The 16666-nt window shown below is 36.6% G+C and overlaps 1 protein-coding gene across 7 annotated transcripts in view; it reads right to left on the bottom strand.

The window, feature by feature from the left end:
• Positions 1-16666, bottom strand: part of INPP4B (inositol polyphosphate-4-phosphatase type II B) — an 817532-nt gene that overhangs the window by 476922 nt on the left and 323944 nt on the right. Inside the window, exon 1 of one of the 7 annotated variants that reach the window (XM_050791145.1) lies at positions 9654-10447. The exons of the other annotated variants lie outside the window; for them this stretch is intronic. The gene's annotated coding sequence lies outside the window, so the exon portion shown is untranslated. Of the gene's footprint in view, positions 1-9653; positions 10448-16666 lie in introns of those variants that run through there. 7 annotated transcript variants of the gene reach the window in all.

The following is a 16666-nucleotide window of genomic DNA, read 5'->3' as shown; positions in this document are numbered from 1 at the left end:
GTTAAGCAAATGCTCATATATAGAAGAACGGCTGAAAGAAAGATAATATGCCACACAACAGGAGATTATTCAGCCATTAAAGAGAATGAGTGAGAGCTTTACCAGTTGATCTAGAAGTATTTCATACTATATTGTTGAATCCAAAAAGAAAGATACCAAAAAATGTGTAAAATATCACCTATATGTGCAATGTAAATGATTACAAAACACATAAACATATTTATATTATTAATAGTATATGAAATGAAGAGAAACATGGAAGAATAAACATTAGGACAACACAAGCAAGTATTATCTTTCTTGCGTGATGTGATGTGGTTGGTATGGAGATTTGTGTTGAAGATGGAGGACAGGGAGAAATCAGGCAAAAAAGAAATAGGAAAAAGACTGTATTAAAAAATTGATACTCAGAAGTCTGAGGTGGGAGTTTTATTTGAGACCAGCCTGGACAACATAGTGAGACCCAATGTCTACAAATATATATATATTTTTAAATTAGCTGGGTATAATGGTATGCCTGTAGTCCCAGCTACTCAGGGCGCTGAGGCAAGAGGATCCCTTGAGCCCAGGAATTCGATGTGGCAGTGAGCCATGATTGTGTCACTGAACTCCAGCCTGGGTGACAGAGTGAGACTCTATTTTTAAAAAAGGAAGAAAGAAAACTGTGCAAATATGCAAAATTACATATGTGAATATAATTTTTATCATTAAAAATGGTGATGACTGTTGTTTTGGAAGCTTTTTCCTCAGTGACCAGGAAAATTTCGCTGGCTATGTTTAGGAGATAAAAGAAAGGGAGAGGGCCCATGGGCTTTGGTGCTGGATAGCTGGAGTTCAGATCCCAGCCCTGTCACCAACTGGCGGTAAGACTCCCAATGCATTTTTCACTTTTTCAAGCTCAAAATGTCCTCATTCATGAAGTAAGGTTGTGAAAGCAAAATGCAACAATGTAATTAAACTGTTTAGCACACTGCCTGCTGCATAGTAAGAGCTCAATAAATAATTTATTAATACTATCATTCTTATTGTAGTTGTTGCAAATTGGCCAGATTTGGGTCCTGGTTAGAGGAGATGGAAAGGTGGAGAGCAAGATGATTTTGAGGTTCAGGTGTAAGTGATTGGAAACCATGCTACTATGTTTAAATCATCCTTCTTAGGTTTTGTTTCAGTATCCAAGAAAGTTAAAATCCTTAGCATGGCATTCAAGATCTTCAAAATCTGTCTTTCATCTAATTTCAACAATTCTCCTATAGCCAGATATTGTATTTATTTTCCAAATAATTCCTGCAATACCTACTCAAAGAGTTGCTATTAGTGAAGAGGTTGAGACATTTCTTTTTTTCACCCACTACCAGCCAGGGTCTGTGTTAGGTGCATTAACACTAAAATGTATGTTCTATTTCCCCATTTTGAAGACAAATAAATTAAAATTATCATAGTTTAATGAGTGTCGAAGTTTGTTTGAATTTTAGGTATGGCTAGCTCCAAACCTTAGACTTTTTCTAATAAAGCTGGCTGCCATCAATGTATACGAGTGTCCTACAAACAATAAATATTCTACAAATTTAAATATAGCAGGATATTTAATAGGAAATTTCCATTGCCATAAGAGTCTTGGCAGAGGTCCTAAAATTGAGGACAGCTTTGATAAATGTTCATGCATTCTATAGAGAGGTGCCAGGCACTCCTACCCAGACCTGCTGAGATAAATCTAAACATGTCCTTGCCTCCTTTCTTCCTCACCTATCACCAGCTATATAATGAATATAAAGTTGATTAGGTAATGGAGTTTTCTAGAAAATGTATTAGCCTAGAAGAAAGAAGGACTGGGCTTTTCACCTCCTCACTTTCACACAATACTCGAGAAGCAGCCTGTTATAGAAAAACCAAGCAACTGATAATCTGAAGCACATGGCACCATGCTGGCTTACAAGAGCACCAGACAGGGAGACATTGTCTCATTACTTCTGTTTCCTAGTTCCATCCTAGAGTATGAGGGAAAAGGAACACAAGAGCAAAGTGGAGGAAGATTGAAAAAAGACAAGGCCCCTCCTTTCCTACTGTGGGTCTGGGGAATTCCTGTGTCAGAAATAAGTTAGAAAGATGGGGAGATGCCTTAAATGGGATTAGAGGTGAAAGTTATGATATATGATTATATTATACTTTCAATATTTGAAAATGACAGTCCTAATATTCAATGGCTGCTCTATTATTATTTCTGGAAAAGCTCTGTGATCTTTCAGAGATACTCTCCAGGGGCAGAGAAGGGAGATCCAACAAAGCCTGTTGGAGGACAGTGATGGGAGAAAGGATGAGCCTATTTCATAATTATCCCTTATCATCTGCTGTGGCTGACATTGTTCACATACATTGCTCTCTTTTGAAATTCTTCCCAGCATTCTAGTCTTACCTTCCATGATCCTGCTTCCATAATGTCTTTGATAATGTCTCCAGATGAATTCGTATTTCATTCTGTGCTCCCACAGCCCTTAAAGCCCATTGATCATACAGTATTATAGCCACGATAGTCAGACTCCTCTGAAACAGTGAGATCCTTCAGGATGGGCATGGTGTCTTATTTGTGTTTCATTTCCAGAGTTAGCACGGTATTTTGCTCAAGCTAAATACTCAATACTAGCTCATTAAATTGCCATGGAATAGATCGATTGTTGAAATCAGTCAGATACTCCAGAACTTTGTTGTATCTGCTGTGCCCTAGTGTCTCTGGTGGATAAATCCAGAAAACATCTCCTGGGCAGAGGACTGCTATTTCTGCTTTCTTGTGATTTAACAGGTAAGCGGCAAGATAACTCTGATATAGATAAATATTCAGGAAATTTGAGACCTAGTTATCATCTGTGCATGAAGCAAACAACTAGATAACGTTCCTACTATGTGTCAGGCCTTGGGAATGAAAGATAAAAAAGACACAGCATCTACCCTACTCCTTTAAGCAATCTGCAATTGTTTAAAATGAAACTCAGTTTGGGAAATGCATGATCATCTTTGGCTGAGAGTATCAGCAGCTTGATCTCGGAGTTGGCAGAACTCTGGATGTGAGTTGCTGGCTCTACAAGATAAAGATACAGAAACTGAGGTAGGAATAGTCTGAGGGCAATAAAGCAGGCCTTGGCTTCAACACCAGACCCCTCCATAGACTTTCTTTGCTGAGAGTACGTGATGATTCCGTAAGTCCCAACCTAACTACTGACTTAATGACATATCCAGATTCATTCTAATTATGTAAGTATCATCATAACCCAAAATGGCCTTAACATTCCCTTCAGCTAGACTAAACTTCAGACAGGTTTTTGCCGATTATAGTCCCCAACTTCCCTTTTCTTAAAGCATTACAACCTTAGAAAACTTAAGGTTGTAAATTCTTTTGCTACCACTTTGAGATAAAGATCTTCTTTCAGTCTCTTGCCAGTTTTATAACCAAGGAATGTCCTTCTCAAGGATCTAGGGGCCATCTTTTTGGCATGGAAGCATCAAGAAACGAGGGTAGGAGCCTAACTTCCATGAGCTCCAATTAGTAATAAACACAGATGGCCTAACCACATTGACCAACCTTGCCCCTACAATCCTCTAGCACACTTCCGCTAATTAGTCGAGTGTTTAAAAACTCTTCTGCCTCTTGTTTCAGCAGAGTTGTATTTAATCACTCTCCCCATCTCCCCTATTGCAATAGTCTTTTTTTTTTTTTGAAGAAGTCTTGCTCTGTCACCAAGGCTGAAGTGTTGTGGCGCAATCGGCTCCCTGCAACCTCTGCCTCCCAGATTCAAGTGATTCTCCTGCCTCAGCCTCCTGAGGTAGCTGGGACTACAGGTGCGTGCTACCATGCCTGGCTAATTTTTGTATTTTTTAGTACAGATGGGGTTTCACCATGTTGGCCAGGCTGGTCTCAAACCCCTGACCTTGAGTGATCTGCCTCCCTTGGCCTCCCAAAGTGCTGGATTTACAGGCATGAGCCACCACACCTGGCTTGCAATAGTCTTGTAAAAAGTTTTTGCTGCCTGTTTAACTCACCCAGTGCAATTTTCTTTGACAACATTTTATAGTGTTTCAACCACGGCACAGTGGTGTGATAGTTGTGATTAGGCAAAATTATCCAATAGCCTTTCTTGATAATATAAACCAGTGGTTCTCACCCAAGGCCAATTTTGCCCCTTACAGGACATCTGGCAAACTCTGAAGACATTCTTGGTTTTCCCAAGGAAAGAAGGAAGTTTGGCATCTAGTGGGTAAAGGCTAGAGATGCTGTTAAACATTTTTAAATGCACAGGGCAGCCCCTTACTACAAAGAAAAATTTAGTCCAAATGTTAAAGCCATGGTTGGGAAACTCAGCTATAAATAATTAGACTCCTAAGAGCACTCTTCCTAGGCTTCATCCTCGTCAAGGAAATGAGGTTGTGCCAAAAAGCCCACACCAAAATACAGTTCCCAAAACACAACAATAGCCAGCAACTGATAAATAACTTTTGAAGAGAATACCATTGAGAAACATGAGCAGAACCAATACAATTTACAGAGTATCGAATAATGTCAACACCAAACAAGTCCATATCTTCCATGATTCAGAACGTGTTCCACTTGCTGACCGTGTGCAGGTTCTATCACTTCCTGACTGTGGCAACATGGTTTATTTTTAATTTTTATTTTTTAAATTTAAGTTCTGGGATAAATGTGCCAAACGTGCAGTTTTGTTACATAGGTATACACGTGCTATGGTGTGTTGCTGCACCCATCAACCTGTCATCTACATAGGTATTTCTCCTAATGCTATCCCTCCCCTTGGCCCCCACCACCCTGACAGGCCCCGGTGTGTGATATTCCCCTTCCTGTGTCCATGTGTTCTCATTGTTCGACTCCCACCTGTGAGTGAGAACATGTGGTGTTTGGTTTTCTGTTCCTGTGTTAGTTTGCTGAGAATGAGGGTTTCCACCTTCATCCATGTCCCTGCAAAGGACATGAACTCACCCCTTTTTATGGGTGTGTAGTATTCCATGGTGTATATGTGCCACAGTTTGGGAAAACTGGCTAGCCATATGCAGAAAACTGAAACTGAGCTCCTTCCTTACACCTTATAAAAAATTAACTCAAGATGGATTAAAGACTTAAATGTAAGACCTAAAACCATGGACCAGTTATGTAACTCCCAGGCTCAGTTTTCTCATGGGTATAAAGGAGGAATCATGGCTCCTGTCTCTTAGCATGTTTGTAAAGATTCAATAACATGATGCTTGCTCACTGCTTAACCCAGTATCTGACTTACAGTAAGCACTCAATATATGATAATACAAAGCAACATTAAGAGGAGAAAATAGGAAATCTAAGAATTTACTGCTTAATAAATAATGAGGAAATAAATGGTATCTAATTAAGTCTAGGCCTATCATTTAATATTTTGAGAGCAAACTAACTCTTCCAACACCATTATTTTTATGATAATTTAAGATCCAGATAATCCAGTTTGTGGGCTTGCTGAGTCACTTTGGATTCATAATCAACATGAAGGTATTTCCTAGTAAGAATCTCATTAGATGTTAGTTCGTCTATATAGAATAATTAACTGCCACTTTGCCATTATGTGCTTTAGAGGTTCATATCAGCTCATTTATTTACACAATAATAACTGATTAATCCAACATAGAATGCCACTAGCTATCATATATCACTGACAAAGGAATAGCTCTTCAGTTAGCTCATACTCTCCTTAGAGGAATTACTAAATTTGCAGATGCTCTTTCAGTAGCTGGCAAGAAAACTTTAGCAAGTTACCTGATTTTATTTTCATTTACTAAAGAAGCAGTTATTATAGCAATAATAAAGAACAAACATAAATTTAATTCACTTGTGGTACATTGATCTCATTTTATTTGGCAAATACACAATAAAAGAATTAAACGCCTCTTTTGCACATAGCTTGAAAACCCGTATCAGGATAAGCTAGCTCAAAATATTTGTAGGTAGGTCAGTTGCAAATTAATTTGGTTTACTATGTAATACAGAGTTCTAGTGCATTGCCATCAACTACATATTGAGAAATAGACCTTATATACCATGCCTTATGTTTCCATTTGTCCCACATTTAGAGCTTCTATTACTTGTACTTGTCTTACTCCTTATTTTCAGTGTGTTCAAGATTACCTGAGTTTCCTCAAGAACTAGAGTTGAAACTTTAAAATGCATTAGTATATGAGAAGTAAAATTATGAAATCCCATTAGTTTTCACTCAATAATTAATTTTAAAACAATAGGCAAAGAATGTTTTTAAATCATCAAACTAAAATAAACCTAAAGATCAAATACAATGGATTTCCTACTTCCAAATTTTCTAAACTGATTGTTTCTTCAGATAGACTTGTCAGTTCCAAATTGAATGTGACTTAAGTTTCTGAAATCCTGGGAAATGAAGGATATTTCACCTCACTTTTTATTCCTCTATAAAGCAGAGTTGTATTAAAATTTTCAACTTTCTTTTTCTCTTTATGAGCTCCACAGGGTACATTTTGGTTTGTTCAATATACTATTCCTATTTTAACTTTCTCATACATTCATTTTTTTCAATTTTATTCTAAAATTTCAAGTCAAAGAATAAAATCTCTAAAGCATTGTCCTCCCTAATGTACTTTTGAAAGGAGGACATTAGGTGTAACTTCAGTGAGGTACAGATCAGGACATAATGCTAAGAAGAACTTAAAAAAAATTATAAAGAGCAGCATAGCTACAGAATTACCCTTTACAATAATCCTAATGGGAAGTCAAATAATCTGCTTGTCATTATATCTAAAAGAGAAATTTGTTATCATCTAGAAATCCTCTGTAGACATTGTTTGGAAGGACACTTCCTGTAAATCAGAACCCATTACAGTTCGTGAGCTAACAAAAGTCGGTATTTTTTTTGGAAAAAAATACTATAGTGTAAGTAGATAGTGTGTTAAGAGTTTAAATCAGTGGTTTTTACCTTTGGTTGGGCATTAAAATCACCTATGGTGCTTTGAAACACTCCAATCCCCAGACTGCCCCCCAGATCAATTTAATCAGAATACTTAGGCTGGGACTCAGGCATTAGTATTGTTTATTGCTCTCCCAGGTGATTCCAATATGCAACCAATTTTGAGAACCAATGCTTTAAAAAATCAAAGGCTTCATAACAATTACCACTATAGGATAGAATTAAAAGAATATTTGAAAATATTTTCATAATTGATGGCTAGAATAAAACAATTACCTCTATACCCTTAAAATAACATTTAAGATGAGCTTTAAAGTTACTTCTAAAATTGATTTTTAAATTTTTGAACTTTTCTTACAATACTCCAGCAAAACTTTGAGATTTATTTGATACATTTATATATATAACTTGGGGCAATTTGATCTGCCATAGCCATTTATAAGACACTAAAATATGAAGGTAAACTTTGCTAACCCAATTCAACTGACTCTAGGTAAAACAGAAGAAATCAGTCATTGCTGAATCTTAGTTCCTCAAAAGCAACCTAGTAGTATAAAATTTGGTATAAGAATATCGTAATACAGCAGGAAAATAACTTTTGGCTTCATATCTTGAAATAGAATCCCATGACCAGTTTATTACTCATTAAAAAATAGCTAAGCACATTTTAGGTACACAGCACCATGCTAGACCCTGAGGATACAGTTTTAACTGAAAAATTCACAGTTCCTACCCTCATCAACTTACAATCCAGCTCGCTGATTTTGTAAGTCAGGTCAAAGATTATGATCCCATCTATACATTCACTATAAACCCGACATTACTAAAACATTAGTAATACATCAAGTTCCAAGTTAATCACCATTTGTCCAAATAATATAACATTTTCAGATTGTGTTGGCTGATTTTTCTATACCTTTTTCTATATCCCATCTTCTAAAAGACCAAGAAAAGACTAATAATGTAAACATTACTACTTGAGCTTGGGCAAGTTTATGAGAAAAAAAAATGTAGCAGATGATTGTTACATCCCCACCTCCCCATAATTTTCTGTTCCTTTCTTTGCTGTCTTTTACTATGTCTTACTTTAGTCATCATCATCATCATCATCATCATCATCATCATCATACCATTATTGTAACTGTCACAACTACCTAGGCAGAGTCTCTAATATGCAACTCAAAAAGGTATCCGAAAGCAAAAACTACAGCATTGGAAAATTGTTGATCTATTTCAAACATTTTTTTAGTTCCTGATTATTTTACATTTTCCTTGTAAAAGTAATTTGTGCTTATTAGACTGTAGTAAAAGCACAAGAGAAAATTACCCAAAACCCACCACCACAGCAACCATATCTTTTGATATTACTCTAAGTTTTTCTCTATCTAACATGTACACAAAATCATGCTGAATTTAACATTTGACATATAGCTTTTTAATTTTTTGACATCATATACTAAGAATTTTACAATATCATTAAGAACTCTTCATAAACTTCATTTAAAATGGTATGTGGCTGAAATTCATAATATGATGGGGCACTTCAAGAAATTTAGAATCTTAATTGAATGGGCAAATATGTATGCACTGCTTTCTATGTACTGGGCACTATTCTAGATTCTGCAGACACTGAAAGAAACAAAGACAAGTGTCTTAGCCCATTCACGCTGCTTTACCAGAATACCGTCAACTGGGTGGCTTAGAAAAAACAAATTTATTTCTCATAGTTCTGGGGGTGTTAGGGGGAAAGCTGGGAAGTGCATAATCAAATTGCCAGGACATTTGATGTCTGGTGAGGGCTTGTTTCCCCATTTATAGATGGGAAAACTGTGGCTGTGTCCTCACATGGTAGGAGGGGCAAGGCCGCTCTCTGGGGTCTCTCTCTCTTTTTTTTTTTTGAGACGAACTCTCCCTCTTGGCTGGAGTGCGATGGTGTGATCTCGGTTCACTGCAACCTCCATCTCCTGGGTTCAAGCGATTCTTCTGCCTCAGCCTCCTGAGTAGCTGGGATTATAGGCACCTGCCACCATTCCTGGCTAATTTTTGTATTTTTGGTAGCGACAGGGTTTCACCATGTTGGCCAGGCTAGTCGAGACCTCCTGACCTCAGGTGATCCACTTGCCTCAGCCTCCCAAGTGCTGGGATTACAGGTGTGAGCCACTGTGCCCTGCCTGGGGGGTCTCTTTTATAAAAGGGCACTAATCCCATCCAGGAGGGCTTTGCAAAACTTCATGATCAAACCACCTTCCAAAGGCCCCCAACGCCTAATACCATCACATTGGGAATAAGAATTTAAACATATAAATTCTAGGGGAGCACAAGCACTTAGGTCACAGCAACAAGATGCCTGCTTTGTGGATTTTATATTCTATTTTGTAGAAACAGACAATTTAAAAAAATCAACCAGGTAATTTCAGATAGTGATTCCTGTTTTGGACAAAGAAAAATAGTCATGAGATTCCAACATCTTGAGAGGGGCTGGCTAGAGAGCAGAAAGGGGGAAGTGCTTGTGAAATGTCGATCTACAAGTAGGCAATGTTTGATATGAGAATGGAGTAGTAAATAGAAATCAGCCATATGAAACTCTCAAGCATATGCAAATGTGGGAAAAGTGGAATAATGCTACCTTCCTGAAAATTCCTAATTGCCTGGAACAGACATCTTTATGAAGGTACAGGAAAATAATAAGCAAACCTTCAAATGCCTCTTCCTCATCAGCCCTCATGTGGTCTTCCTCAAGGTCCATCTCGATTTTAATTTATTCTTTCTTTGAAAGTCACTTATAAGCCAACGCCTTTATTACATCATTCACCAATCACAATGAGAACTGCTATGACCAAATTCCTCCCTAAACTTCTAACCAAAGGTGTAGAAACATAATCTGAATAAAATCTGTGTTGTCTTTTGTTTTCTGCCATAAATTTTGACTATAAATTTACTATGATCCTTGACATTTCAAATTTATATTGCCGTTATTATTTTTTGAGATAATTTGCAGAGCTGAAGTTTGTCAAGTTTGTATAATGCATTTAGTGCTGTAGTTAAGAGCATGGGCTATGAATGGATGCCAATGGTAAGATATTACTGAAGCTACTTAGGTCAGCTTCAATTTTCTTATCACAATAATAATATTATTAGTTTTATAAAAGATGATATAGAGAACTCAGCTTAGAGCCTGACATAAAACAAGCTTCCAATAAATAGTGAGAGAAAGAGAAACAGTATACATTGCCACCGCCACTCCCTCCACACACCCCGATTTCATTTTTGTTTTTTGTTTTTTGTTTTTTTTTTTTTTTTGAGACAAAGTCTCACTCTGTCACCCAGGCTGGAGTGCAGTGGCACGATCTCGGCTCACCTCAACCTTTGCCTCCCAGGTTCAAGTGATTCTCCTGCCTCAGCCTCCTGAGTAGCTGGGACTACAGGCACTTGCCACCATGCCCGGCTAATTTTTGTATTTTTAGTAGAGACAGGATTTCACCACATTGGCCAGGCTGGTCTTAAACTCCTGACCTCAGGAAATCTGCACAGCTCAGCCTGCCAAAGTGCTGGGATTACAGGCGTGAGCCACCGTGCCCGGCCTTGAGATTGTTTTAAATATTGTATGTATATAAAGATCTTAGTAGCAGCAAAAACAAGGTTTAATTTAGTTATGCCAAATTACTTTTTGAATGGTCTCCTGAAACTCTTGCCTGGAAGACTGTGCGTGGTCATCTAAGAAGGGCTATTCATAAACTTTCACTCAGATGAATTGTTTAACATGGGATGTGGGGAGCCTGAGCTCCTGAAACCCACTAACTCTTGGTCACAGACTTCTCCTCAAGTTTCCAATGCAATCATGGTGGATCATGAAAACAAAATGCTGACCATCTTATTTAAATTCTCTCTGATGTTTTCTTCTGTTCTTAAAGCCCTCATTAAGTGACTTTTTTTTCACACTAACACAAATTTTTCAGAGAAGACTGTCTTGAAGTCCAGAACTCTGCACTTGAAATAGGACTCGAAAAGACAATGGAGTTGCTGAGTCCTGCACCCAAGGATGTAAGGGAATTCAGAGACTCAAAATGTAGCCTTCACACTGTTCTCCTCAGCAACCCAGCCCCCTTCCATTGGAGTTACCTCAGAGCAGCGGGAAAGAGGGCTCAACAGGTGGGCTTGAGCCAGAAGACTCCTTTCATATAATTCGTATGCATAAGGATATGATGTTCAAAGCGTTCCATGGGTAAAACCAAAGTCTGAAAACCACGGAGCCAGTAATGTGAATGCAGGCCCTCTAAACTATAGTGTGATTTTCTCATGCTAGTTTTTAATATTATTATGGATGTTTGTTCTTGAAAAACCTTAAATGCTTGTTTTATTGGAAATTGCTTAATTAGACAATCAATCTCACAAAAAGGCATTGTTCTAATTCAAAGATTCATTTTTGTTTTTTTCTATCATTTTGTGCAATAAACAGTTTTAAAATGCTGTTCCTGAAGGGATTCACTTAGTGGAGAAAGCAGGAGCAGTTGACTAAACTTTTCCATCCAAAATTTAATTCACAGAGAGTCAACCCAGTCAGTCAACTTTTCCAGAAAAGAAATTCACCAGATTTCTTAGTTGTCATGAAGATATTCAGGGGGAGGTTTTCAAAAAAAGAGGATCTCTTCTTTTGCTGAAAGTGAGGATTCTGAGGATCTCAATTCTATTACTGCAACCTGGATATTTAATCCCAGGATATAGCCCAATACCAAAGGAATACTGAAATATAGTCACTAAGAACAGAAATCCAACTTAATTCAATATATGGGATTTAATAATAATAGTAAAGAGGTATAACGCTTACTATGGGCCAGGCATTAGTTCAAGTGTTTACACACACACGTTCATTTATTCATTACCCCAACCCTGTCAGCTTAGCCCCATAATCATCTTCTTTCACAGTTGTGGGACAGAGAGAGTAAGTCACCTACCCAAAGTCAATGTTGGAGCTAGAATTCAAACCCAGACAATCCAGCTCCAGAGATCACCACACAATGTTCAGTTTCAGTGAAATAAAGCAAACAAAGGCATTTAGATATCAATCCTGCCAATTTTAAATATGCTTTTGTGCTCAGTATCTTCCTTTTGTCCCTTTGGATCCACACACTGCTCTGTGCCCCGGAGCCTGTGTGGACAGAATCAATTAAGAGGTGAAGGGACAGTGAGGTCAGCGTATTCATTTTTCTGTTTTCTTTCCCAGTCAGGTTACTACTGGCTGGCTGCATCCCTCTGTTGAAAGCTACAGCTCCTGTCAAATGACACAGTCCACCCAGAGATAGCAACAGCTCTCTACTGTTACACTCACTGAGGCATTGCACCATGTCTATTATTTTCCCTAAACTCGAACCACATTTTGTAAATACTTCTTTTATTAAACTTTTCTCAACTCACCATTCCAAGAATCTGAGCGGAGCATTAATTTCTTGATCTAGTTTGCATATGACTAGACAAAAAAAAAAATGCAGCACAACCTTCACCATTCCCACCTTCCACCCTCTGCATACCAGGCCCAGGAAATAAATTCTACAACAGTCAAAAAGGAGCTCCTTGCTCCCACAACAAGTCTGTGTGAAAATTATTCTTCAATTTTTTTTTTTAATTTTACAGGAATTGAGGTTTACAAGTAGAACAGTATTTTTATTCTAATAATAGTCATTGGGTCTATTAAAGCACCATTAGTGTCAAACAGCAGGGCAGTAACAGAGTTATTCATGTTGGGTGTTGGTCTCTTTGAGTTGAATGGCCATGCTGAAGCCTTGGTTCAGGTGTTGTAAATCAGACAGCCTAATTAAATACAAAAATATCTAATGTTACACAGCTGACAATACTAGACAGTTGGCTTCCTGGAACTGGGTGTAAAATACATCCAGGAAATGTAATCCCATGGTGCAAAGAGATACCAGGTGCATCCTTGTACTCCCTTCAGTCAAATTAGCCATTCATCAGAAACAGTGCATCTTATGAATATGTCTTAGCCTTAAACAAAGAAAGTGAGCTTCTAAACTGACCTTAACATCTCCTCTTCAAAACACCTTAAGTTGCTCTTGCCATTTACTTTAGCAGCCCAACAAGTGATGAGAATGGAGTCTACTTCTATCAAAAGAGATGTAAGAACAATACCCTGAGCCACAATTTTTAAAAAACATGGCCACCAATACTTCCCTCTCCCCTAATATACCTTAATAGTGCTAACAACTCTTCACACCTCCACTTCTGGTTTCTATATTGAAAGTACAGATTCATAGCTACAATTCAGCAGGCCTGGTATTGATGGATGTATTTCCTTTTACCACATCTTGATATTTATAGTGAAATGTATGTAGAGGTAAATTACTCACTGTCTTTACTAACAAATCTTATTGTTTCATTATCACAGTGTGTCACAAAGTTCTTAAAACATAGGCACATATACCATGTACCAGTGGAATAGATACAATAAGTTGACATCTTCCTGAATTACAATTTCATAGAGCAATGACTGGAGATGTATCCGTAATATATTGATCTATTTCAGCAATTAGCATTTAAATAATTTCTTGGGGGCACTCCTGGGCTGGTAGGAAGCAATGACCAAAGATTAAAAGTCAGCAACCCTAAATATCATTCCTCTAATTATAACTCTGGTGCCATCTTGATGTGTGACACCAGAGTTTTCCCGGTATAAAATGACAATTCTATCCACATAACCTGATTGACAGTTATTGGCATGAACAAGTGATTTATAAGCACAAACAGTAACATAAAAAAGCATGTGATACTTCACCTAGCAGAAATCAGTCAGAAATTATTTTTAGTGATTGATATTTTCATTATCCTGAATTATAATTAAGATACAGCAGTTCTTTAAAATTATATACATGCTATGTCTTTCCCTCCCCACCAGTGGTAGCCAATCACTAAGGTGACTTCCTCTAATGATTGTCACCTTCTGTTATACACACACTCACATAATTCTCCCCTACATGGATCAGAGCTAACCTGCATGTCCAATACGATATGCAGAAATGACCATGTATGACTTCCAAGGTTAGTTTATAAAAGTCATCGTTGCTTCTACCTTACTCTCTCATATCATTCACTCTAGGAGAGCCCGTTGCAATGTAAAAAAGACACTCAAGTAGCTCAGTGGAACGGCCCACGTGATGAGAAACTGAGAGTCAGCACCAACTGCCCATCACATAATTAAGCAAGGTTGGTAGCAGACCTTCTTGCTCCAGTCAAGCCTTCAGATGACTGGAACCCCAGCTGACATCTCCACTGTAACCCTATGAGAGCTGCCAAGCTAGAATCACTCAGCCAAGCCACTGCTGAATTCTGGATCCACAGAGTCTGTGTGAGATAATAAATGTTCATTGTTATAAGCTACAAAGTTTTGAGGCCACTTGGTACAAAGCAATAAATAATTAAGATATTCTTCATTCTAATTTTTCACTCTATACAAGGTTTATGTTGTATGTGTATATATCCTTTCTGCCACCCCCTAACATACACACTACCATCTTGCAAGCAAGTCCTCCATATAGGAGCACAGGAAAATATCTAGAAGCAATAGGTGGGTGTGGACACTTTGATAATCACACACTTTTAAGGAATTAAAACTCTAAGGTATTTGTGTCCATAGCTACACCTGCATACATAATGAGGCCCATCTGTAAAATTTTCTCATACAAGAAATTATTCACAAAATTAAATATCACATGTTTAATCTTCATTAACGTACATATACTAATTAATTTGTAGGACAATAGATCATTCCATTTTCTTACAGTAGCATAAGCAGACTACTGCTGATATAATTTTATTACCCAGGTGGTTATAAGCATTGAGTTAATGTCTTGTCATTGACTTCTGTTAACTGGCAGAATTGAGTTGTTTCATACTATTTCAGCTAGTAGTGAGACAAATGAGTTACACAGTTAAGAGGGACATCTGCCTGAAATACTGCTAAGCTGTAGCAGGACATTTTAAAGCAAATATGAATTTCTTCAGCAGCAGAAAATTTTTATACAATTATTAACTGTAACTTTACTATGAGTCATGATCACATTATGTAAAAAATGCTAAAGTACTAACATTACCAGAAGCACTCAAAGCAGTTAATCTATTATTAGTTCCATCTTCCCTTTGTCTTACATAAAAAATAATTTATCATTAACGTTTCAGATCAATGTTAAAATATGATAAAATTTGAGAAGATAAACATTTACTGTTTGTATCCCTATATTTCCAAGACTAAAATGACAAAGCAGATGAAAGATCACATCTTTGAAAACTTTTAGATACCTGAATAATCTCTACAATAAAACTGATTAAAAACTGTTGTCAGTATTAGTTTCCAATACAATAATGGTTTGAAAACACAGATTATTTTATGAGTATTGATCTAAATTTCTTCTGTGAAAATCTGGGTTCTAAATTAACCTAAACAATATTAAAGGTATTCAAGTATATTACAATAAGATTTTAACTCTATACAAATTATATTTCTGCAAAGCACAGATGTATTCTTTTGTATATGCCCATGAAACAGCTTTTACAGTGGCATGAATTATAGCAAAATAAAATTTTAAAAAATGAGATTTAAATGTTTTAACCTTCAACAAATAGCAGCATAATTTTACCAAATACAAAATGGTCAAAAAGGTAATCATTAGGAAATGAGAATCAAACTGCTCTTCTGAAACATTAAGATGGACAAGGGTTAACCATTCATCATAGGTACTAGATCTTTACACATAACTTTAAAATTTTCATATTTTCATTTAATACCCATATTAATCATTTATAAATTATTGAAGGAGTAGGAATGAGAGGTATTTGCTTCTGACATTAACTTGGCTAAGGGAGCCTTATGTGTGTTGGCAATACATAAGAAATAAAATGTCAAGTCAATAAATTTTTGCTTAGTCAGTTCTATTTATTTATTATTGTATTAAAATTGTACCCTTGCTAACCAACGAATTTAAAATGTGTATTCAAAAATATTTAAATGAATCAATTATTTAAATAAAATGGTAAATTGGACTTACACTTAATATAGTTTTAAAAGAGCTGAGTTATTTTACTCTGAGAAATTCTTGATGATATAATTGAGATATCTGATGCACTGAATTTTATTTGCTACCCATATATTATTAAAGTATAATTTCTCCCCAGATTATTTAAAATATTTGTTGAAATAAACGAATGAATAAATGAAGGACAGATGTCTACAGAAACAGGTCTGGCAAAGTTTTGGCATAAATATATTCCATTTGTTTGAAAATAAATACCATTGACCTTATGATCTTTGTGTTGCTCAGATTTGCTTTTTAGTGCCATAGAAAACTGTGTGCAAGGGCATTTTTTTACTCCTTCTCTTCCTTGGCCCCAAACCTACATTAAGTATGATGACCTACACAATAATTTTTCCAAAATATCAAACAAACCCATCAAAGTATTATTTTTATATCCATTATATGCCTATCTAAAAGGAATAAGACTTCAGTCTTGGTATCAAAGAGATGAAAAATATAATCAGGAAAATTAAGTTAAATTACATGAAACAATTAGGGAAAATTAAGTGCTGTGATGTATAACAGCATTTCCCAAAATATCCATGAGTTGTTAATAGATGTTTCATTAAGACAAAAATAAAAGGCTTCCATGGTAAAATAAGTTTGGGAAATATTTCATAGCACATTATC

Source organism: Macaca thibetana, chromosome 5 (genome assembly GCF_024542745.1).
Source record: "Macaca thibetana thibetana isolate TM-01 chromosome 5, ASM2454274v1, whole genome shotgun sequence".
Lineage (NCBI taxonomy): Eukaryota > Metazoa > Chordata > Mammalia > Primates > Cercopithecidae > Macaca > Macaca thibetana.
The sequence above is the reverse complement of the archived record's forward strand: the minus strand, read 5'-3'. Positions and strand labels throughout refer to the sequence as shown.